This window comes from Bos indicus, chromosome 14 (assembly GCF_029378745.1).
Source record: "Bos indicus isolate NIAB-ARS_2022 breed Sahiwal x Tharparkar chromosome 14, NIAB-ARS_B.indTharparkar_mat_pri_1.0, whole genome shotgun sequence".
Lineage (NCBI taxonomy): Eukaryota > Metazoa > Chordata > Mammalia > Artiodactyla > Bovidae > Bos > Bos indicus.
The window spans coordinates 2990251-3015285 of record NC_091773.1 but is presented as its reverse complement, the minus strand read 5'-3'; the positions used below and the strand labels follow the sequence as shown (position 1 = coordinate 3015285).

Genomic DNA, 25035 nt, shown 5'->3' with positions numbered 1-25035 from the left:
ATGCATTTCCTCCCCCGTGTCTACAGAAGGGGATCCTGAGGTCCAGGTGGACCTGCCTCAGGCCGAAGAGCTGAAAAAGGACGAGTCCTAGCCAGGTTGGTGATATCTCTACTCCTGTCTTCTTTTTGCTAAACATTAAAACAACTCCTGCTTTTAAACTCCCAATCAGTGACATCTTGAAAAGAACAGGAAAGGCCTATAGTTCATGGCAACAGAAGTGAAAAAAGTAAGCAATCCCTTTAAGCTCTGATTTATTTATGAAATTCTACATGTTAATACAGAAAGTTCTTTGATATTTAAAACAACTTCTTTGTAGTATCTGTCCAGCTAAGAACAACTAGTTAAGTGTAAGTCCACTTAACAAGTAAACTCTTAATTAAAATTTACAAGAAAGATTACTATTTGCTCAGGCCCCAAGCCTTAGTCACCCCGACTCCTCTCTCTGTCTCTGAGGATCAAAGCAATCCATCAGCAAAACCCATTATCCTTGCCTTAACACTATACCTGGGCCATGACCTCTCCCTGCCCACTGCCCTATGTCTGCTGCCGACCTGCACACGGGTCAAAGCCACAGGCCAACCCCGCTCCCCCATCTCCAATCCGGCTGCCCCATACTCCACTCTCAACCCAGCAGCTGCAACTGACCCTTCCTTTCAAAACAATCAAGCACACCATTTCACTCCTTTGCTGCTGCTGCTGCTGCTGCTAAATTGCTTCAGTCGTCTTATGGCTCCACCATCCCTGGGATTCTCCAGGCAAGAACACTGGAGTGGGTTGCCATTTCCTTCTCCAATGCATGAAAGTGAAAAGTCAAAGTGAAGTCGCTCAGTCGTGTCCGACTCCTAGCAACCCCATGGACTGCAGCCCACCAGGCTCCTCCATCCATGGGATTTGCCAGGCAAGAGTACTGGAGTGGGGTGCCATTGCCTTCTCTCACTCCTTTGCTAAAACTCACCAAAAGTTCTCCAGATCCCCAAGCAGGTAGCCTACACACTGAGCATGGTCTTCAAAACCCTGAAGGCTGCCCTCCCACCCACACCTGGGGTCCTCACCAAGCCCACCACCAGGGTCTTCTCAGCTCCAACCACACTGACCTCCACTCTGCCTTGAGCCCACACCAGGCGTGCACGACCTCAGGGCCTTTACACGGCCTGTCCCTCTAGGTGGGACACTCCTGTCTCAGATAACCACAAGGCTCAAATGTTACTCACTCCACTCACCTCGTCTAAAAGTCCACAGCCATACTCTTAACTCCAGTTCCATCTGCCCCAAAGCATACACACCTCCTACAGCCCCCCGTGACTTGTTCCTGCCCTTTGTCCCCTGCCCAGCTACCCCACCACAACGTGCTCTCCACAGGGGGAAGGACATCACTGAGTCTGTGCACTGTCCCCAGGGCCTCACTGCTAATACGGTCAGTACAATGTATAGGCCACACTCCACACCTTCTCACCCCGTAGGTAAGGAGGAGATGGCAGAGGGGCAGTCTAGGTTCTAGGTGTCAGAGCCCAACACTAAGCTCCGTGACAGCATGGCCAGCCTTGGTCCTGGGCACTGCTTCACCTCCAAGACCCAGCACAGGGGTTTGAAAAATATCCACAGAATGAATACGTGCATCATACTTGTTGCAAACCTTGCTTTTCCTCCCAATAAGAATGGAAAAAGAAAAACTGATATGAATTTTAGGAAAACCATATGGAAATGTCCTTCCCCATCTGACATAAAAAATAAACCACACAACTGAAGTATTCTGATACTCTGAACAGAACTTCCACTGCAGCTGTTAATAGAACCAAATGATACTAGTGCGTAAGATTAGATAAAACCACCGGAAGGCTAGCAAAGAATGCTATAAACAAAGTTAGTGAGCAAAACAACACTTCACATACTGTGTAGGTCTGCCCACTCTGGCTTCCCTACAGAAACCTGGCCTGAAATAAGAAAGTCACCAGGGGGGACTTCCCTGATGGCCCAGTGGTTAAGACTCTGCTCTTTCCATGCCGGGGAGGGGGCGTTATTGTCCGATCCTGGTCAGGGAACCAAGATTCCACATGACCCATGGTGCAGCCAAAAAAAGATTTAAAAAAAATTTTTAAGAAATAAACAATCTTTAAAATAAGAAAGAAAAGAAAGTCACTGGGAAAGAACTATTAAGAAACAAACAGCTTACAAACGTCACAACAGCAGCTCACAAAGATGCAACCCTGACGTTCAAGTTCTCATACACTTCTCACAGTTTCCACAGTTTGCCTTAGGTTAGACCAAAACTCCTCGGCAGTACTTCTTAGAAGAGTAAAGCACTGGTAAATGGTTTTATGTCAACCAACAAGAAGAATTTGTAAAAACATATAATGTAATTCACATTATATACACAATTCAAAATTTATCTTCTCTTGCCTTTCTTTATGCCTCATTAATCAAAAGTTACAGATTTAAATAAAATCAACACTTTTACCACATGGTACGTCCATTAGCGACTGATAAGTACAATATACCCAACTTCCGTCAGTTGGGTGCCTGTTCTAAGCTTACTTCCATTCAGACTCAGAGAATTATCTGTTCAATGTCACTGTGACTCACTGTCTCCATCACAAACACAGAAAAAATTTTTTCTTAAAGTTTTAATATCAATAAAAATTATGACTTGGTAAGAACTAAAGAAACTTAGTCTTAACAATGGATATAATTACCTTCTGAAGACAAACAGACAATAGGTCTCAAAACACAACATACTCCAAAAGGTGATGGTACTGGTATTACTTGTTTTCCCAGCCAAGTTTCATGACAATTACCATACCTCCCTTCCGATACCCTGGAGGAGCTCTGGGGAAGTTGAGGAAGGCACTGACTTGCCACTGGAAGATGCAAAGGAGCCCCAGTTCTACCCGTGGGACAAAGAAAGAGTCATTTCACCATCCTGAACCTCAGTGTGTTCACCTGAAAAACAAGGACAACGACTATCACTTACTGAAGCGTGAAAATGTCAGTCACAAAACAGCAGAGCAGCAACACGAATAGTAATGAAAATATGATAATAAGGATGCCAAGTTAATGCCTACTATGCACCAAGCCCAGTTCCAAGTACTTTTAAAATACTGACTTATTTAGTTATTAAAAACCACTCCCACGAGGCAGACTCTATCACCTCCACTGCACAGATGAAGAAACTGGAGCACAGAGAGAGAACTTGTTCCAGGTCACAGGGCTTCTAGGAGCAGAGCTGGAAATCAAACTCGGCAGCTAGGCCCACAGTCTGTGTTCCCTGCCGATCTGCTCAGTGTGCATGCGTGCTCAGTTGCTCAGTTATGTCCAACTCTCTATGATCTCATGGACTGTAGTCCACCAGGCTCCTCTGTCCATGGAATTTTCCAGACAAGAATACTGGAGTGGGTTGTCATTTCCTTCTCCAAGGGACCTTCCTGACCCAGGGATTGAACCCGCTTCTCTGGCGTCTCCTGTACTGGCAGGTGGATTCATTACCACTGTGCCATCTGGGGAGCCCAACTGGCTAAGTGCTTTACACCTATTTTCTCAATTAACACAACCAATGATGTAGGTGATGTTTAAATCCACAAGTGACACGTGAACAAACTGAGGAGCAGAGAAAGGAAGTAGCATACCTAACATCAGGCTAGCTGGGTGGAGCTGGGATAGCACCAGCTCTCGGATACCAGCCAGACCACACCCTTCAATCACTACCCCAGGGATGCTACCTGCAGAGGCTGCAAAGCGTTCCAGAGAGGGGCGGGAGGCAGGCCCCACCTGGCCTCCGGAGGATGACTACTGGGTCACGGTGAAGACCAAAGGGACAAGCAGGAGGAGAAGAAATGTGCCTGGGGGCAGAACACCAGACAGACAGGCCCCTCTCTCCCCGACACAGCACCCCACAGTGGTCCCTGGTGTCAGCAATCCTGCCCAGAACACACTCAGACGAGATGCTGAGCCTGCAGCTGGTACCTGAGAGACGCATCCAAACCACCAGGAGACACCCACCCATCCTAATGGATGAACCCACACTCAAGAGATGAGACAGAGGGAAAATGTCTTCTAAAAGGGCAGAAAGCCCTGAACCTATTATTAATCTAAATAATTCTGAACTAGAGAGTTCCCAGAGACACTAGTTCATAGCCATTCCTTATTTATTTTCCCACATCAAACATCAGCACTAAATTCCAGGTTAAGAATCAGTTGAGAGTTTATGAGGGAAAAAAAGGACCCTGCAATGTGTGAGAAGATGCTGCTATAGTTTTTCAAAATACAATGGGCAGCAGAGGCACAGTAACACAGGATGAGAGAAGACATTCACCGAACCGAAATTTTCGACCTAAATATATTTAACATGTTATGAAGTAGAGGGCAGTTTTTGTGTATGCTGACCAAAAAGACACGAATAATCAAAGGCAATCAAGTAGTTAAAATGTTGAAACTGTTCAACTGTGAAACTTTTATTGAACAGGCATATGCATATCCAAATCACCTCATCATTTCATCACCATGTGTTTTTTACCCTACAAATCCAATTTATCCATAGTTTGACCACTCACCTTATTTAGCAAACAGTGACAGTATCAAAGCACTGGCTCCCGAATTAGGTAACTGAAGCAGAAAGAGCCCAAGAGAACCTCTGGCGTCTGGTTAGAAATCAGGCCGTGCGGCTGCAGGTTGTGAGCAGACGGCTGTAGCTAAAGGGGGCGCTGGGGCCAGGGGGACCCCTGGTGGTAAATGAGCCTCTTCTACAACCTACATTCCTCAGCTATAAAGAGGGACACATCAACCACCGACATTTTAAATTATCCCTCACAGTGGCCTGGAAAAAGAAGGTGTTTCTACAGTGTAATCCAACAGAAGCACCCAGCACGGATCCAGTCATTCCTCCAGTCATACTGAGTAAGAGGCATCACTGAGGCTTCTCTCCATCCAAACACAGCTGCACAGTGGCTGGCTTCCTTTGTCCATCTCCCGCCTCCATGCCTCTGGTCTTGTCACACTGGTGTCAACAGACACTATTCCAACTCAGCAGAAGCACAGAGAGTCACTTTTTCAATTCTACCTAAAATTTTTTATCATTAAAAAGTTATTAAACTCAGCCATAAAAAAGAAAGAAACAATGCCATTTGCAGCAACATGGATGCAACTAGAGATGACCATACCAAGTGAAGTCAGAAAGAGAAAGACAAATACCACACGATACCCCTTCCACGTGGAGTCTGACATATGGCACAAATGAACCATCTACTAAAGAAAAGGCTCACAGGGAACAGACTTGTGGTTGCCAGAAGGAAGGGGAGAGGGAGGAGCCGCGGGGGGTCTGGGTTGGCAGATGCAGACTGTTACATTTAGAATGATAAACAAGGTCCTAGTGTACAGCACACAGAACTATCTTCAATATCCCATGTAAACCATAATGGAAGAGACTACTAAAAAAAGAATGTATGTATGTGTGTAACTGAGTCACTTTTCTGTACAGTAGAGATTGGCACATTATAAATCAACCATACTTCAGTTTTTTAAAAGTTATTAAAACCAACGCCACCCTTATCAGGATGATTATTACTATTTTTTTAAAAAAATATGAAAATAACAAGTGTTGGCAGAGATGTGGAGAGACAGAAACTCTTGCATACATCAGTGGGAACGTAAATGGTGAAACTGCTACAGAAAAGAATGGAGGTTCTTCAAAGGAGTCAAAACTAGAACTACCACATGATCGAGCAGCTCCACATGGGGAGCCCTACATCCAAAAGAACTGAAGGCAGGGTCCTGAAGAGACCGCACCCCTCTGTTCACAGCAAGTATCCACAACAGTCAAGAAGCAGGAAGCACCCGCCGTGTTCATCGATGGCGGGACGCAGAAGTGCAGTGTGATTACAGCGGCGCATCACTCAGCCTCTGAAAGGAAGGAAACCCTGTGACCTGGGACATGAGCACAGGGCCTGTGTGTGTGCTGTATGCTTCCACTCATGCGAGGCACCTAAAGTAGCCAAGCTCATAGGAACAGAAAGTAGAACAGTGACTACCAGGAAGCGGGGAAGAGGGGAAAAGGGGTACAGAGCTTCAGATTTGCAAGATAAGCCTAGAGATCTGTTTCACAAGATGTTCATACACTTAACACCACTGACCCGCACACTTAAAAACAGCTAAGATGGCAAATTTTATGTTCTGTATTTTTTGCCTATCCCAATAAAAAACTTAAAATGTTAAAACCACTTTAAAAGAACGCATCTCACGTTTTACAACAAATCCGCAAACGTGACACAATTACGTCTACCTGTCGACGGAGAAGGCAATGGCACCCCACTCTAGTACTCTTGCCTGGAAAATCCCATGGACGGAGGAGCCTGGTGGGCTGCAGTCCATGGGGTCGCACAGGGTCGGACACGACTGAAACGACTTAGCAGCAGCAGTATGGACAAGGGGGAAAGTATGGAGACATTAGAACGAGCCTGAAGCGCAAGAGGAAGGAAAAAGAGACACAACAGCCTATCCTGGACCAGGCTGGAGACAGGCCCAGCAGTGCTGACACTGGTGCGGCACGGGACGCGGGCTTTGCGCGGCTCACAAAACACCCGTGAAGAAAACCTGGGATCACCACTAGTGTTGCCATTTGCAAGAACGAGGAAACGGGCTTACAGAGGTGCAGGACAGAGGATCCGATGAGACTTTGTAAAAGTAAGGCCACACGTGACTCCAAAGCCAAGACAGTCACCTTTCCATCTCCTTAAGCCTGAAACCCCAAGCTGTCCATTCAGTTTGTTTGAAATATTCCTTGAATTCTGACCTTGCCACACAGTAGATATGTGACCTGGGGCACTGTTTTTCTTTTTTAACTTCTCTTTGACTTGGTTTTCTCATCAGTTAAACGAACTTTAAAATGGCATCTACCATTCACAGCTGTTAGGAGAATTAAATACCATCACATAAAGGGCTTTGACATCATCAGGGCATTCCTTTGCATCTTCTGGGCTGGCACAGTGACTTAAGAATCGCCAGGAACCCAAGAATGCCTAGGACAGAGCCCGGGTCCCCAGGGAGCTGAGAGCTCCCAGAGGACAGACACACAGGTCCCAGTAAGCACGCCCCCGGCAGGCTGGTTGGGGAAACCCCCAGTGAACTTCCTGTGCCATTCCAGGCTTAAACAATTCAGAGGTTTATCTGAAAAACTCAAACAACTGGGAACTGCCTCCATGCTGACAGAAGGGGAATGAGCAAATAAAGATGAGTGACTACATACATGTGTTTAAAAAAACGGTGTTTGCTGAAAATTTTTCATTGATACCGAAAATACTCATTAATTTTTTAAAAAAACGAACATGTTCTATAGAGAATTAAGTTAATTCCCAGTTCTAAACTGCAAGGATTTTCAAGATATATATTTTAAGTAATAAAAATAAAAAATTAACACAAAAAATAACTATTTTAAAGAAATGATATCTAGTAAAATTCCCATTATTTTTCTAAATAACACACAGTCAAACAACACATCAAAAGAGAAATTGAAAAAATGTTCAGCACAGGATTGACAATTAAAAACAGAAGATCAAAATCTTTAGGATGGAGTTGAAAGAGTATACAGAGGAACTTTTTAACTTTAAGCATTTATATTTAAAGGGCGAAAACATGAGTTCTCTGGGTTTTTTTTTTTACCTTAAATGAGAAAAAGCATTAGCAAATTAAACCCAAAGTAAGTAGACGTTAAGACAGAACAAGAAGCAGCGCTGGGGCAAAAGGAAAAATGAGTAATAATGACCCTGTCTTCATTAAAAGTTTGGTTCTATCCATCAGGGACCTTTTGCATTGATTCTTGACTTCTAAAAATACTGCTAAAACATCACTTATCTTGATGACTGAGAGTTTTGGGGTCCCTGAGAAATGCCTTACCAGAGTCCTGCCCACACCTTCCCATTCCCACGCTCCACTTCCGCCCACTGGCCCACCCGCCATAATCCCAAGGCTCCCCACATCTAGCGCAATCACCTAGAGCTTCGTGAAACTAGAAACATTTCTGCCCAAGGCGTGTTAAGTACAGTCACTTGACTTTAAAAGTTCCCTCTGAGAACAATAAAAGGATTCAATACTTCTTTTTAAACACGAGAATGACAGTAACTAAACTGTAAAAGCATATCTATTTTCTGGAAACAGTTGCGATGCCATTTTTTACACTGAACCAACAAACTCCTGAATTCATTAATGTCTGACCTTAAAAGGAGGAGGCAAGCCCTAAAAATGAGTAAGCAAAATCCATGCTTGCTTAAGGCTGTTTGCACCTCTTAAGAAACAGCAGAAACCCTTCTTATTTAGGTCCTAAGAGCTGGAATAAGAACAGCAACCGCTCAAATTCACAAGCCACATGGGCAGAGCATGACGGCTTCACAGGAGAGGAGAGTCTGTAACAACTCACTTATTCAAAGATTCCTCCTTCCCCCTTTTTTTGAGATGTCTGAATCCAAGGGAGGTGCAACAGTGTGTCCCCTAGAAAAACAGGAAAAGTGCATAAAGTACAGTAATCAGAGAGATGCTGGGGAGTGAGAACAAGGGGGGCTAAGACTTCAGAGGGCGAAGAACCACAAAGCTGAGCGGGTCTCCTGCAGCTCCTTTGAACTTTGGTGTTTATCTGCCAATCCTGTGAACAAGGAGGAGGCTGAGAACCCTGGCTCAGCATCCACAGAAAACTGCCGCCAGGGGTCAGAGAAGCATGAGAGGCTTTGGCAAGCTAACAACCTACAAGCAAACATGTCTTTCCTGCCGCACATCACTCGGCAATGAAAGGAAGGTACTGACACAGGCTACAACGTGGACGAAATCAGAAAACATCATGCTCAGTGAAAGAAGCCCAGCGTAAAAGTGTTTAACGTGCATACTGAACACTGTATAAAATTTTCAACGTAAGTCCCACGCAAGTTTTAAATCTAAAAAATGATTTAAACATTTTACCTTTACCTACAGCTCTTCAATCCATAAGATATTCTAGAGAACATTTTAAAAAAACTTCCTAGAAAGATCATCTTTTAGAGAAGAAATTTCTTCAGTTAAATAAAGCCATTATACAGCTTATTCTTCTTTGGGAATATGCCCTGTGCACACATCTTTAACTAATATTAAGTGGTTCACTCAAAAGCAGAAAGCTAAACATCAGAAACAGATGAAAAGGTATCTAACAAGAACAATTGAAGACATTCGAGTTCTGACTGTAGGGGAAACATGAGATCTAATTATAAAACATAGGAACACGGGTCTCCTATAATAAAACAGTTACTTAAAATATATATATATCAAATTTACACATTTTAAAAAAATCTATTTTGCTTCCCATTATGCAATTGGGAGAAGAAGGGCCAAAAATCTGCAAAAATACTTTAAATTTTCTTTTTATAATCATTACTGCATACTTCTATAGTTATTTCCTGGGGAGATTTTAATTACTTCAGTTGTGCCTTTGCTGCTGCTAAGTCGCTTCAGTCGTGTCCGACTCTGTGTGACCCCGTAGATGGCAGCCCACGAGGATACCCCGTCCCTGGGATTCTCCAGGCAAGAACACTGGAGTGGGTTGCCATGTCCTTCTCCAGTGCATGAAAGTGAAAAGTGAAAGTGAAGTCGCTCAGTCGTGTCCGACCCTCAGCAACCCCATGGACTGCAGCCCACCAGGCTCCTCCGTCCATGGGATTTTCCAATCAAGAGTACTGGAGTGGGGTGCCATCGCCTTCTCCGAGTTGTGCCTGTAAGTAACTCCAAATCTGATTTTGCTTTAAAAAAAAAAAAGTTATGAAATAAATATGTCTGTATAAAATGCACTTAAAGAATTTATGAAAGAACATGCATTTATTTTTTGCTCTACATACACAGTCTGGATATGATTACAGGTGGCTTAAAGCACAGTCCTCTCACTGGGATCCTTGAATTACCACCTAAGAACTCAGAGTACAGGAATTTCCTAATGTATATGTCCCAAGCCTTAAATGGAAATCAAATATTATCTTTAAGTAAAAAATAGAAGTATGAATTCATCTAACAAGAACAAAAGAGAACACAAAAATAACAGCATCACCACCTGCAGCGTTTCCTGTAAAATGTAATTACACATTCCTAGTCCCAAGATTTCCAGGGCATTTACAGCTCTTTCCATGTGACCTCGAAGTTACCACCTATACTTGCTACAATATGATCTCTACACACAGTTGCTGACTGAAATTCTTTCTTCTGCTGAAAACTATACTCAGGACAATCTCATTCCACAAACTTAGTCAATCTCCACCTCACTCTCACAGTTGTCTAAGAAACCCAAGTCTCCTTTCTGTACACAATCTCCTCTCTGTACATCTATCACAATCCACAGTAAACCCATTTTTGTCTCCTTTACAGAGTCAGGCACTGCAAAAAGAAGGCACCCTTGGCGTCTGCTGCACAGCTAAGGAAACCACTCTGCTCTGCCGTCTGGGAAAGCTCCTGACAGCAGCCGCAACGTGTCCTGGAGTAACACCACCATCATGATCACTGCACAAATGCCATGCAAACACCATGCTTTCTACCCTCTTCCAGATAAAATCCACTTAAGAACTGACACCACTTTCACAATCAGAATATCCTGCAAGAAAAGCTACACCCTGCTCCCTTTCCCATCTTCTTACCTGAATAAAAGTAAGGTCTGGGGAACCGGTGGGGTTGGGATAAAAAAGAAAGGCAGATACGTTTTCTTCAGCCATCTAGAAGTATGCGTCACATGGAAAACTCCTCAGTGCCCAATGAGTGCAAGTTTATGCTGAACTTCGCACCTACGTCAGGTCAAGTCAAAGTTGCTCAGTCGTGTCCGACTCTTTGTGACCCATGGACTATACAGTCCATGGAATTCTCCAGGCCAGAAAACTGGAGTGGGTAGCCATTCCCTTCTCCAGGGAATCTTCCCAACCCAGGGATTGAACCCAGGTCTCCTGCATTGCAGGAGGATTCTTTACCAGCTGAGCCACAAGGGAAGCCCAAACTAAAGATTTACTCTGAAGATTAAAAGTCACACTCAAGTGAACAAGTACATTTTTAGTAATTTTTTAAATCTTTTATAAATTATGACAAAATTAAGCACATATGTGATCCGTTTTCTCAAACATGTTAAATATCCCTGTTACTGACATACAAGGCAGTGAAGTTCAGCTTTGAACAGTGAAAATGCAGCTCCAAGACTGACCAAGTCTCACTTGCCCTCAGCTACCAAAAGAGGATCAATTTAGGATCAAGAGTGTTAGGTAGGTAGAATAGGGAAAAGGAGTCCAAAATGGCGGTGGCTAAAAGACAAGGAAGGTCAAAGGAAGGTCCGAGGACCAGAGTGAAGACTTCAGGCAGAACAAACAGCACTCCTGGCTAAGCCCAATTTGCATAGGGTAGGCCCAGGTGGAGGAAAAAACATATAAAAGGAGGAGCCAAAGCGCTTTCTCACGGACTCTCTCCCGCGTGCGTGCACTCTCTTTCTCTCTCTCTCTCTCTCTCTCCTGCTATCTTCTAAATAAAATAGAGCTGTAACACTGATTTGCCTAAGAGCTATAACACGGTTTGTCCAAGACCTGAGAGCTCCAAATCTTTGTTGTGACCAGACAAAGAACCGAGGAACGTACACTCGCGTGACAGAGTTTCCACGTAAACGCAACAGGCAGCCTGCATCAATGCTGCAGGTCCAGAAGAAAACTACCACTGGAAGACCCCCCAATCTTTCCCATTTAAATCTAAAGAATGAGTCTGTTCCAGGATATGTCTACTGTGATACAGAGGTTATGAGAAAATGCCATACATACACCCAAACACCACTATTCTATCAAGCTTTTCTATTTCAAAACCACTGTCACCAGCAGGCAGAAGCTACGCAGTAGGCACACACTCCATCTTATGACGCGTCACTTCATAAGGCTCACATAATGAAAAATCAGTATTTACGCTGTACTAATCTCAATTTCATAAACTAACAAAGATATTTTTTAAGGGCGACATTGTTACTCAAATGTACATCAAAAACTGTAAGAAGAGCCAAAAATGATTCCAAATTTTCAACCAATCATCTGCAAGACTGGGGGAAAACCTCTCCTTCAGCGGTGCAGAGCACAGGACTGGGGTCACGCAGGTGCTGGGCACTCTGCTGGCCAATGAAGATCTCAGGCATCTCCCTTCTCACGCTCATTCACCAGGCCCCGATACACTCACTGCTCACTACACTAACACATCACTGACGGATGGGCAAGTGGCGGGAAGAAAATGACCTCTGCTTGAAGGAGCTGGGATTAACGGTTATGTTCAGGACAAACAACACAGCGTGTGTTAAGTCAGGCAGGAAAAGCTATTTCGCATGAAACACAATGCAGAATACACCAAATATCCCATATCAGTACAGTAACAAAACAAAATGGAAATTAAACCAAAAAAAAGAAAGCTTCCCTCTGTCAAAATGGAAATTGCCTGAGATTCTGTAGATAGTAAAGTCAGTAGCTAGGAGCACATCAATGCTGTATACTGTCACCCTGCTTATTTAACTTGTATGGAAAGAGTACATTATGCAAGATGCTGGACTGGATGAAGCTCAAGCTGCAATCAAGATTGCCGGGAGAAATATCAGTAACCTCAGATATGCAGATGACACCACCCTTGTGGCCAAAAGCAAAGAGGAACTAAAGAGCCTCTTAATGAAAGTGAAAGAGGAGAGTGAAAAAGTTGACTTAAAACTCAACATTCAAAAAATGAAGATCATGGCATCTGGTCCCATCACTTCATGGCAAACAGACGGGGAAACAATGGAAATAATAACAGACTTTATTTTTTTTGGCTCCAAAATCATTGCAGATGGTGACTACAGCCATGAAGTTAAAAGACTCTTGCTCCTTGGAAGAAAAGTTATGACCAACCTAGACAGCATATTAAAAAGCAGAGACATTACTTTGTCAACAAAGATCCATCTAGTCAAAGCTATGGTTTTTCCAGTGGTCATGTATGGATGTGAGAGTTGGACTATACAGAAAGCTGAGCACCGAAGAATTGATGCTTTTGAACTGTGGTGTTGGAGAAGACTCTTGAGAGTCTTTTAGACTGCAAGGAGATTCAACCAGTCCATCCTAAAGGAAATCAGTCCTGAATATTCATTGGAAGGACTGATGCTGAAGCAGAAACTCCAATACTCTGGTCACCTGATTCGAGGAAGTGACTCATTTGAAAAGACCCTAAAAAAAAAAAAAATTAAAAGACCCTAATGCTGGGAAAGATTGAAGGTGGAGGTGGGAGGAGAAGGGGAAGACAGAGGATGAGATGGCTGGATGACATCACCGACTCAATGGACATGAGTCTGAGTACAAACTCTGGGAGTTGGTGATGGACAAGGAAGCCTGGCGTGCTGCAGTCCATGGGGTCACAAAGAGTCAGACACAAGTGAGCAACAGAACTGAACTGATGGAGAAAGAATGGATAGACAAAACAGGATAGACTCTTGCAAGGGAACACTATACTCAGCAACAGAAAGGAACCAACCACACAGCAATATAGATGAATCTCTACTACATGGGGCTAAAAATCACCTTTCACAGTTATACACAGCGTACCACTCTGCTGACATGAGCTCCTAGAACAGGCAAAAGTGACCTGAAGTGGAAGGAACACAGAAGTTATGGGGGGAGGGGAGCAGCGAGTGGTTGGGGCAGGGACTGTGACCATGGAGGGGCATGAAGGAACTTTCTGGGGCCCTGGGGCCCTTCCCAGGCACTATAAAGCCTTGCTGTGTCCTCCATTTCTTGTTTCAGCCTCCAAAACCTTCCCTGAGTTGCAAAGGGCAGATTCAAACAGTTACTAATTAGGGGAATGCAGAACTAGAGGAGGAGCAGTAGAAAGATCAGTGTGTGAATAAAGCAGGGTCCTGGTTCCTCCTCAAAGGGTAGATAACACGTAACATCTGACACAGGTCTTCTACAGCAACTAAGGGCCCCACCCAGGTAGAGGACTGTAACTTCAGGCTGAGCAGAACCCAAACTGCATGGAAGCGGAAGACTGATGATTCAGATTCCTTGAACACAACCTGTTACCTCTCGCCAGCCAATGAGAGGAGGGCCACACACCCTGCAGTCGCCTTCTCCCCTGGAATTTTGCCCCAAGAACCACCCAGGATTCAGGTCTTTTGAGCATTCTCCTTGCTTGGCCCTGCAATAACTTTTCTCTCCTTCAAATTCCAGCATTTTAGTTTGTTTGGCCTCCGTGTGCGTCAGGCACAAAAACTTGGGTTCAACAAGAAAATGACAATGGTGTCTACATTTTGGTAAGTGTATGAGCTGCAAAGGCAATGTTAACTTTTGTAAATTTGGTAATTTGATAATTCCATGAATTACATCGTGGTCATTCTGTTCTTTTCATACTGTTCATGGGGTTCTCAAGGCAAGAAGGCTGAAGTGGTTTGCCATTCCCTTCTCCAGTGGACCACGTTTTGGCAGAACTCTCCACCACAATCCATCCATCTTGGGCGACCACGTGACACGGCTCACAGTTTCACTGAGTTGGACAAGGCTGTGATCCACGTGATCAGTTTGGTCAGTTATCTGTGATTGTGGTTTTCATTGTGTCTGCCCTCTGATGGATGAGGATAAGGGGCTGGTGGAAGCTTCCGGATGGGAGGGACTAGTTGTGGGGAAAACTGGGTCTTGCTCTGGTGGACAAGTCCATGCTCAGTAAATCTTTAATCTTCTGCTGACGGGTGGGGCTGTTCCCTCCCTATAGCCCTGCTTTGGCAGAGGTAACGGTGACCTCCTAAAAAAGGGCCTATGCCAGCACCCTGTACCTCCCAGGCCTGCTGCAGTCAGTGTCCCTGGCCCCGCGGCAGGTACTGTGGACCCACGCCTCCACCGGAGACTCCGGAACACTCACAGGCAAGGCTGGCTCAGTCTCCTGTGGGGCCACTGCTCCTTTCTCCTGGTGCACACAAGGTTTTGTTTGTGCCCTCCCACGTCTCTGTCTCCCCAGTCCCGACTCATCGCAGTATCTAAGCGGTAAAGGGAGTGAGCGCAGCAACCTACTCTCACAGTAAATACACGTGTGCACGTACCTGGAAAGACGGAAAGAGAGGGTGGGGTGGGGGAAGGGAGAGAAGAGGAAAACAGGGTTGGGGAGGGCCTGCAGGCAAAGGCAACAGAACGTTAGTTTAACATCTGGTGAATCTAGGTGAAGTGCCATATTCAGGAGTTCCCTATACTACTACATCTTATAACTTGTCTATAAAAGAAAAAAATTTTTTCATCTAAAAAAACAAAACACACTGTACACTTGAAACACTGTAAAGCAACTATACTGCAATTTTAAACAATTAAAAACCAAAACCCAAGGAGCAGCAAACTAGAAAGGGTGCTGGAGGGTTTCTGAGGCAGTCAGCCCAGCGCAGACCACTGTCACTTTGCTGTTGAGCCCAGTTCACGCGCCCATAGCACAGGGAGGCCCAGCAAACCAGAACACTGGAATCCGAGGGAGAGAAACAGGTTTACCGCAGACAGAAAGGCAAAAGCTGTGCTACCGCACACTGAAGGCGACAAGCGTTCACACTGCAGATCCCAAGTCACCCAGAAAGGCTAAAAGTGAGTCTGATGACTTTCAGTACATTGTTTAAGAAGACCTGTAAGTATCCTTTGAAATACATAGGAAAATAAACACGGTTACATATTTTTTAAGTGTATAATCCACTATTTTTTTCCTATTCTGCATATACAGTAACTTTAAGCAAATCATACCAAAACCTCTCAGGAGACACTGCATGGTACACCCCAAACGTGTGCAGCAACAACACGAGCCAAATCAAAGCAAACACCCCGCAAACCATCCCCGAGCTCATGCAACAGGAGCCCCACAGCACCTGGAAATGCCATCAACTGAAGCAAACACCCCAGCCTTCTCCTCGGCCTCTGGACCAGGATTAAGTTACCGCGGGATCCAGAGGAAGACACAAGGATGGAGCCAGACAGCAAAAAGTAAGCAGGACAACTCCACTCTCTTCTCTGTCTCTCAGTGTGCTGCCAAGAGGCCACTAGCGGATCTGGGCCATGTGCTCACTGTACAGAGGGCGGCAGGCGGGAGCTGCGGTGAGCGGGGCTGGACACACACGGTGGGAAGCTTCACGTGTCCAGGGGAGAGCAAGGAGGGCCGCAAACACAGAGGGGCACGTGCAACAAGGGGCAGAAGCCAGCTCCGCTGTACCACTGACTCTGCTGTGACCACACAGAGCGGCACCTCCCGTCATAAAACCATGAAGTCATCATTTAAAATAGTGGCCTTCTTACTTTCCAAAATCAAACAAATTTTGATTTGTAAATAAAAATTAAAACCCTCACACACCAACTTCCACTTTAATTTCCCTCCCCACTCTATACATAAACAAGGGCCTACTGGGAAAAAGTGCTGAATAACTGCTCTGGAGGACATCAGAAAGCACCACAGAGCAGTAACAAGCAACTCTCCTGCGTGCTTCTAAAAACTGTACTTCAATTGCAAGTCTTAAGCTCAACGAAGCCTATGTGTATCATTTTCTGTGTGCATTCTTGGTATTTCTAGCAGTGTAAAATATACCTGTATCCTACAATTACAGTTGACCGAACAAAACAGCTGAAGACTACATAAATTTGTCTCATTAACCAGAGAAAACATTATTTATTAATTGTAAACACTGGTAAAACTATTTTTCTCCAGAGCTACAAGAACTTTGAAATCCCCTAAAATAATTTAACTTTTAAAACACTTTTAACTTATGCTAATTACACCACATCTGTAATAGACAATCATGTTACATGAAGATAAACTACACACAAAGGCTTTAGCATACAAAACTCAGCCAAGGACTTCAAGGTTACATGGTTTCAGAAGCTGTGTCTATGGCTAAAATCTACTTCACTTAAACTTCCAGGATACCTTGTCCAGAAAAATAAAGTTTAATCCAGCCTGAAAGAAAACCTGAGCTCAGGTGCGTACAGTATCTGTGTGTATACACACAGAAGTCACCTATCTTTGAAGCCTGGGGTATAATTTCCATACAGGAAAACCTCCGGCTCAGGAGGTCTGACGAACGTCCTCTGTGGCGTGGCCACCGCCAGGCGGAGGAACGGCCGCTTTCTGTCGCCCAGAGGAGTGTCCTCATGTCCCCGGAAAACAAGTCTCTCTCTGGCAGCCCCAGGCAGCCACTCACCTCATCTCTGCTCTCAGAGCTCTGCCTTAACCAGAATGTTACATCAATGGAACCCCAGCAACACGAGCGCTTCATGTTCTCAACGGGCAAAATGCTTTGGAGACGCACCACTTTGCTCCTATGTTGGTAGTTAGTTCCTTCCTGTTGCTGCTGCTGGATAGGATTCCACTGCAGGGGTGGACCCCAATCTGCTCATCCGTTTTCCAGCTGATGGGCATTCAAGTTGTTTTCCATTTTAAACGATTATGAATAAAGCTGCTATAAACATTCAGGCACACGGACATAAATTTTCATTTCTCTTGGATAAATACCTCAAAATAGGATTACTGGATTGTATGATAAGTATATATTCAACTTTATAAGAAACTGCCAAATTATTTTCCAAAGTGGTTATACTTTGCATTCCACCAGCAAGGCAAGAGTCCTGTTTCACATCTTTGTCACTGGACACTGTCACCTCGTGCCGTCTAGTTTTACTGTTAACCACTCTAACTGCGTTGCAATGGCCCCTCAACGTAGTTGCTGTCTGCCCTTCCCCAGTGAGTAACGGTGCTGAGCATCTTTCTGTGTGCTTATTCTTATCCTATGAAATGAACGAAATACCTACTCAAACCTTTTGGCCATATTTTCAATTGAAATTTTCACTGAGATCTTTTCTTTAAAACTGAATTATAGGGACTTCCCTGGTTGTCCACCAGTTAAGACTCGTGCGTGCCAAGCAGGGAGTGCAGGTTCAATCCCTGGTTGGGGAACAAAGAGCCCACATGTCATATGGTCAAAAAATAGAACTTTTTAAAAAAACTGAAGTATAGTTGCTGTACAATACTATCTAAGTTACAGGTGTACAATACAGTGATTCACAATTTTTAAAGGTTATGCTCCATTTATAGTTATTATAAAGCAGTGGCTACATTGCTCATTTTGCAACTTACTTTATACCTAATAGTTTGTACCTCTTACACCCCCAGCCCTCAACTGTCCCTCCCCAATACCCTCTCTCTCCAGTGGTAACCACCAGCTTGTTCTCTGTAAGTCTGCTTTTTTTGTTGCTGTATTCACTACTTTGTTGTACTTTTAGGTTTCACCTATAAGTAATAACATACAGCACTTGTCTTTCTTTGACTTATTTCATTTAGCATAATACTTCCCAAGTTCATCCACCTTGCTGCAAATGTTCTTTTAAGAGACATCTACCCTTTCTGCTGCTGATGCTAAGTCACTTCAGTCGTGTCTGACTCTGTGCGACCCCACAGGTGGCAGCCCACCAGGCTCCCCCATCCCTGGGATTCTCCAGTCAAGAAAGAACACTGCAGAGGGTTGCCATTTCCTTCTCCAATGCATGAAAGTGAAAAGTGAAAGTCAAGTCGCTCAGTCGTGTCCAACTCTTAGCGACCCCATGGACTGCAGCCCACCAGGCTCCTCCGTCCATGGGATTTTCCAGCCAAGAGTGCTGGAGTGGGGTGCCATTGCCTTCTCCGTCTACCCTTTCTAATAGACAATTAAAGAAGAAATGCTGAGGAGTTTGTATATTTTGACTTCAGAATTCATGAGGAGTAGACCAAAGTCTCAGAGAAGGCAATGGCACCCCACTCCAGTGTTCTTGCCTGGAAAATCCCAGGGACGGGGGAGCCTGTTGGGCCGAAGTCCATGGGGTCGCTAAGAGTCGGACAGGACTGAGCGACTTCCCTTTCACTTTTCATTTTCAAGCATTGGAGAAGGACATGGCAACCCACTCCAGTATTCTTGCCTGGAGAATCCCAGGGACAGGGGAGCCTGGTGGGCTGCCGTCTATGGGGTCGCAAAGAGTCGGACACGACTGAAGCGACTTAGCAGAAGCAGCAGCAGCAGCAGACCAAAGTCTATAAAAATTTCCACAGGAAAAGTTGTCTCCCCACTTCTAGGGATAGGAACGGACCCATTTCCCTAGTTTTCCCAGTATTTGATGAAACCACCTCTCTGCTCAGTCTGAGCCGGGAACCCCGGACTATGAACCACCTGCAGAGCTCTGTACAAACAGCGGTGATGCAGGTCAGCACAGGCGACACAGACACGCCGAAAACACGCACCACGGTCGATGCGCGGTTGACAGCACAGAAAGGAGGCGCGGCGCTTAGGGAAGGGTCTGCGACTCTCCGCTACGAAAGCAAGACCCACCGCAGGACCATCAGGGCATGGGAACTTGAAAACTTGATGACCACCATATGAAACCTTGGGCAAAAAGTTTCTTAACGTCTCCAAGTCCAGTTTCTCTATAAAATGGGAACAGTAAGTGCTACCTTACTGAACTATTATAAAAAATTAAATACTAATCTGACACAATGACTGACACATAAAGGGCAGCTATTATGATTATGACTATTTCCTTCACCCAAAGTTCTGAATCACAATGTAAGACTGGAAACATAAAGACACACTCTTCACAGAGGTATGAGCATTAAACTGAGGCCTCACACAGCAGGTAACGTGCACGCAGAGGACCCACTGAACTCAACGCAGGGTCCTGATCATACACGAGAACCGCCAGGCATTTTCAGAAGAGCTGCCCTGGAGCTGGCAATCACTGAGAGTCTTTGTGGACCTTATTTGTCAAGATTTTGCCTCAGCACTTCAAATGCAGTGATACTTCTTTCAAAAGGCTCCAATCTAACCACCCTGGGTCTTGCATGGCCTCGTCATGAACGCTTCCTTCCCTCCAGGATGCTACGACTATGCCACACAGGTGGGACTGGTGCTCACACACCTTGGCGATATCTCCAACCTCTCTGATGCCCACACGCCCTGGTGAAGCCAAACACGGAGCAGCTTCTTAAATGCCCTGTTCATGCCTGACAACCAGAGCAGCTCAATAGCACAGCCTGGCTCCAATGACTGCTCTGTACAGCCAGACAGATGCCAACTGTATTAAGTTTTTGTGACAGGTGTTCTATAAGGATTTTTTCCCCAGGAGTCAATACACAAAATCAACAGTTTCAGATTATCACTTGGATTCAGGAGTTCTGGTGTCTCCTAGGCTCAGATTTGGGGACATTAAAAATGTATAACAAATGTTAAACAATCAGAATGCCACATTTCCCATGAAGCCTGCTTCCATCTCTGAAGGGTGCAGTCTCCACACCGTCCAGCTCCACCTCTGTGCACTTTCTTCCCTCGAGCACCCACCCCTGCTACAGCCAGCCATTCCTATCCTCCTGCAGGCCCCTCTGGGAAGGCACTCTCCCGTGCTCCGCACAGCACCACTAGGCTCAGTCACACACCCCACATCAGAAAACGAACAAACCACCCAACGCTGAAGCCGCAGATGACACGGTTCCACATGGAATGCGGCGTCTCGGAGGTAACTTCCAGAAAGTCCACAAGGGAAGACAGTTACAAAGGGGGGTGATGCAGAGTGGAGCTGGGGGCTGGGGAGGCTAGGGAACCACTGCTTCCAGCATGATCTCGCCTGCTACCATCTTGGTAATTACATGAATTAACAAAAATCCACCCTGCCGTCCTTCCCCACAGCCCTGAGGATAAAGCTCCAGCTCCTTACCTGGGTTCCGCACCCTCCTTCACAGTCAGGCTGCTGACTACCCTCCAGCCTCACCTGCACACACTTCACCTGTCAACACCTGCAATCACTGCTCTAAGTAAGCTACACTCACATATCCGCAAAGACCAAGCTCTCTCGCCTGGGCCTTTGCATGAGACGTTTTCGCTCCTTGAACACTTGTGTGCTGGGCCACACACTCTCATCCTCCGGGGTCCACGTGGGCACTGCAGCCCCTGGGGGCCTGTGCCGACCAGGCTGGTCCCGGGCCTGTGAGCACGGACCCCCGCGCTCTCTGCACACTCTCCCCCCATGGCAGAGGTCAGCACCCCAACAAAACCGGTGTCACACAAGAACACGAACCATGTCCATCCTGCTTAGCACCTAGGGAAGTCTCAGGACGATATCTGGAATTCCAGACACTAAAAAACAGGTTTTTTGAGTAAACGGCCCCAAGAACTCAGAGTCCAATCTATCTTAGTTGTACTCACTTGTCCTGATGCTTAAAAGACATCTTTATTAACAAAATGGGGGTCTTCAGAGGGTCTTGAGGCAGCCTTCCTTCCTGTCTACCACCTTCCCACAAACGTTAACCCTGAAAATGATCTCCACACATATTTCAGTGATTCAACTCCTCCAAAACTTTTCTGCACCTTCCTAGAATTAAGGTTGCAAAACACCTCCATCCCAAGTTCCTGCCCTCCAACACACACACCAAATCAAACAAGAACCAAGAACCAACTCTGGCAAAGCAGCTCCAGAAGCAGAGCTGCTCTGCAGGGCCCAGGAAGACCAGGAGCTCACGATGGAACACTCAGGGGGATGGGGGTCTGGCTCTTAGCATCGCAGCTCCAGGCTGACTTTGGGGGAGGCAAGACGGACTCCTACTGTCTGACCATCTGTCTGGAGCAACACCAGTTAGACGGTTATCTTTCTGGGCTTAAGTATTTTCAAATACTGGTGGGGAGGGGACAAGCCAGAATCAGTAGATTATCAGCAGTCCTGGTGCTAAAAGCTCCAATGAGCTGGGGAAGAGGCCCCTGGCTCATCAGGGGCCTGCCTGACGTCTCACTGCCCTCCCACCAGGCCTTTCTTCCGCTCCATCGTATTTCAAGAAGAATTCTGAGTGCCTTCTACTAAATATTGCGCCCTCATGTAAATATTGTCCCCTGTGCTGTACCTGTACCAAGATGAGGTATTTTTAAGCTCTAATGTTGCTGAAAAGCTACACTTGATATTCTGCCTTATTTGGATCTACTAAAAGAAGTTATTTTGTGGCAAGCATTAAACATTCCTTCATTCAGCATTTAGTACAAACCACCTATGAATCAAACAAAAGATGCAGAAGTGAAATAAATTTTTTATTTCCAAGACTCTCAGAAACAGATTTGCACCCAAATGGACGTTACAGTCACAGGAACAAACGTATCATCTGGATGGAGGGGGATGCAAAGAGCTGGGCTGTGACCTCATGACCTGCAACACCATCACAGCACGCAGCTCAGGCTCCTCCCACAGCCAGTAAAGAGCGGGGCGAATTGGAAAAACAGGACTAAGACTTCCGGGCCTTGCTCGGAAATTGAAACTGCATGACATAATTTCCCTTCCCTAATACCTAGCCTCTGTAGAGACAGAAGCTGCTTGGGGGAAAAGAGAACAAAGCAGGAAAGTGAACCGACCCTCAGAAGAAAGTGGAAAAACTTTAACCAGGGCCCTGCCACCTGGACATCCAACACAAGGACACTGGCCAAAGTGGAATTCAACACAGTTATAAACTGTCATGAGGTCTGAATCCATCAAGTTCAAGTTCATGAGGCTTTTACCAACACAACATATTGGTACAACAGAGTGCTGACCAACGCCAGCACCCCAGGAGACACACATTCATTTTCTCTGGCTGCCTGTCCTCAATTCACCACCAGACTCACCAGAGAGCAGTCCTCAGACATCAGACAAACTGGGATAGAACCTCAACTCTACCACTTCCCCACTGTGGGGCATGAAACAAACCCCACAGCTACAAACGGCCACATCATAAAGAGCCCAGTTTCTCGGGCCCAGCTTCCCTCCCAGGGAGTGACCACTGCTGACATCTGTGAGCACGTCACATACCTCTCACCTCCTGTGCCTGGGGAAGGGCTATCATCACGCCCTGCTGGATGGGAAAGCCAGGTGTAGGCAGTTAGTAAAGCGTAAGTAGCTAAGCTGCCATCTGAATCCAGAGCCCCTGAGAACCAGGTATCAGAGGACAGGGCACAGGCTGAGTCAGACACAGTGTGCATCCCAGCTCTGCACTGGGACCTGTAGCCTCACTGTCCCTCAGTGACGCAAATGTGAGAGGGGAGAGGACCCATCAGCAGGCATATCCTGGTATTATAAGGTACCAGACCCCATTCCGGGCTTCCCAAGTGACGCTAGTGCTAAAGAACTTGCAGGAGACATAAGAGACATGGGTTCGATCCCTGGATCAGGAAGATCCCCTGGAGGAGGGCATGGCAACCCACTCCGGTATTCTTACCTGGAGAATCCCATGGACAGAGGAGCCTGGTGGGCTACAGTTCATGGGTTTGCAAAGAGTTGGCCCTATTCTAAACCATGTGATGTTACTGTAGTTGTTAACCATATATACAAAAAGGTATATAAAGTACAGAAGGTACACATATAGAAGGGACTAAATGACTTCTATTTTTCCTCCCACCTTCTCTGCAAAATTCACTACCTCTTGCTTGTTTCCACTGTGTGTCAAAAAAACCCTATGACAGGGGAAAGAAAAATCAAAACAAAACAAAACACCAAGACACAAGTGTAGCAAGAGAATCACTCACAGTTCAGAAGGCCACCAAAACTCCGTGAGGAAGTCGCACGATGACTTACAAACACTCCTCCTTTCTCCTTCCTCTTTCCATAGCAGTCACCGAGAACCTGACAAGGAGAGACAACATGCATTTACAAAACCACCTCTCCACCACTTTTTCAAAGAGCCACTGTGTTCACCCCTCTCAGAGCCAGTCTCATCACCTACGACACATGAGGGTAAAAACACGCCATCAAGTCCCTGTCTTCAAACCTACATTTCAGTCAAGAAAATACATGTGAAAACCTGGAGACTACTAAAACGTATCAACAAGCACGCATTAATATGACACAGAGTTAGCTAGTAAGCTCAGGGAAAGATCACCAACAATATATACATCTACTTCACCCTCTCCCACTAAAATTATACTAAAGAGGTATTAAAAAAAAATTGAATAACAAAACACAGCTCAGGCAGAACTGACAGGGGAAAAAGAGAATTCTGGAGCCTGTGAGAAAAGCTTCTCACACGGAAGATAAAGACGAAAACAAATTTTTTAAAAACGGGGAAAAAAAAAAACTTGGAGGAAACAGAAACTATGAAAGTTTGGAAGCATAGTAAATGACTCAGCAGGCCAAGAAAGCCAGGTTCTAAGCCAGCAGTGGAAAAACTAAGACCCGATTCCACTTCCACAGGGGTGTCCCAGAAGGCTCAGAGCGGGCAGCACCGGGGCGGGCAGGACAGGGCCTGGCCACTGCTACTGCTGCTAAGTCGCTTCAGTCGTGTCCAACTCTGTGTGACCCCATAGACAGCAGCCCACCAGGCTCCACCGTCCCTGGGATTCTCCAGGCAAGAACACTGGAGCGGGTTGCCATGTCCTTCTCCAATGCATGAAAGTAAAAAGTGAAAGTGAAGTCGCTCAGTCTTATCCGACTCTTAGCGACCCCATGGACTTCAGCCCACCAGGCTCCTCTGTCCATGGGATTTTCCAGGCAAGAGTACTGGGGTGGGTTGCCATTGCGTTCTCCAGGGCCTGGCCACAGGGAGCAGCAAGTCTGCTCAAGCCGCAGCCAGAAGCTCAGCCCCAGGCGTCCGAGTGCTGCCCCATCCCTGATGGCCGCTCCCAGGAAAAGCAGAGTGGCTCTCAACTGAAGGCCCCCTGCCCAGCTGGACTACACACAGGGGAACTTCATCACCATACAAAACTCAACGGTGGGTCCTCGCGCTCCCCACCCCTCACACACCCACCCAGCCCCCAGATTTCTGTAGTCAGAATTCCACACGAAAGAGACTAGAGAATATTCTTGGGGAATATAATCAGACCAAGAAGAAAGACCTGAAAATACACTGGGGATCCCCCAACAAATCGTCCACCCCTAATACCCTGATGTAAAAGTCAAAAGGCCCTCCCCATGGCAAACAGAAGGAAAGGGTTCTGGAGGATTGGGAGGTAAGGAAATACTTGAGAGAAACAGAAACTCTACAATCAAAAACCTAGAGGTAAGAAGATGCTGCAATCAATAAACAAAAATAGGATACTCATGA

The 25035-nt window shown here is 45.7% G+C and overlaps 1 protein-coding gene across 16 annotated transcripts in view; it reads right to left on the bottom strand.

Annotated features, from left to right (window-relative positions):
* Positions 1 to 25035, bottom strand: part of PTK2 (protein tyrosine kinase 2) — a 192948-nt gene that overhangs the window by 145980 nt on the left and 21933 nt on the right. For 12 of the 16 annotated variants that reach the window (XM_070802371.1, XM_070802383.1, XM_070802385.1 and 9 more), the window contains exons 2-3: positions 23522 to 23618; positions 2798 to 2937 (exon numbers count right to left, since the gene is read on the bottom strand). The exons of 1 other annotated variant lie outside the window; for it this stretch is intronic. The gene's annotated coding sequence lies outside the window, so the exon portion shown is untranslated. The remainder of the gene's footprint in view (positions 1 to 2797; positions 2938 to 23521; positions 23619 to 25035) is intronic. 3 more of the 16 variants (XM_070802381.1, XM_070802382.1, XM_070802374.1) reach the window with 2 other exon arrangements.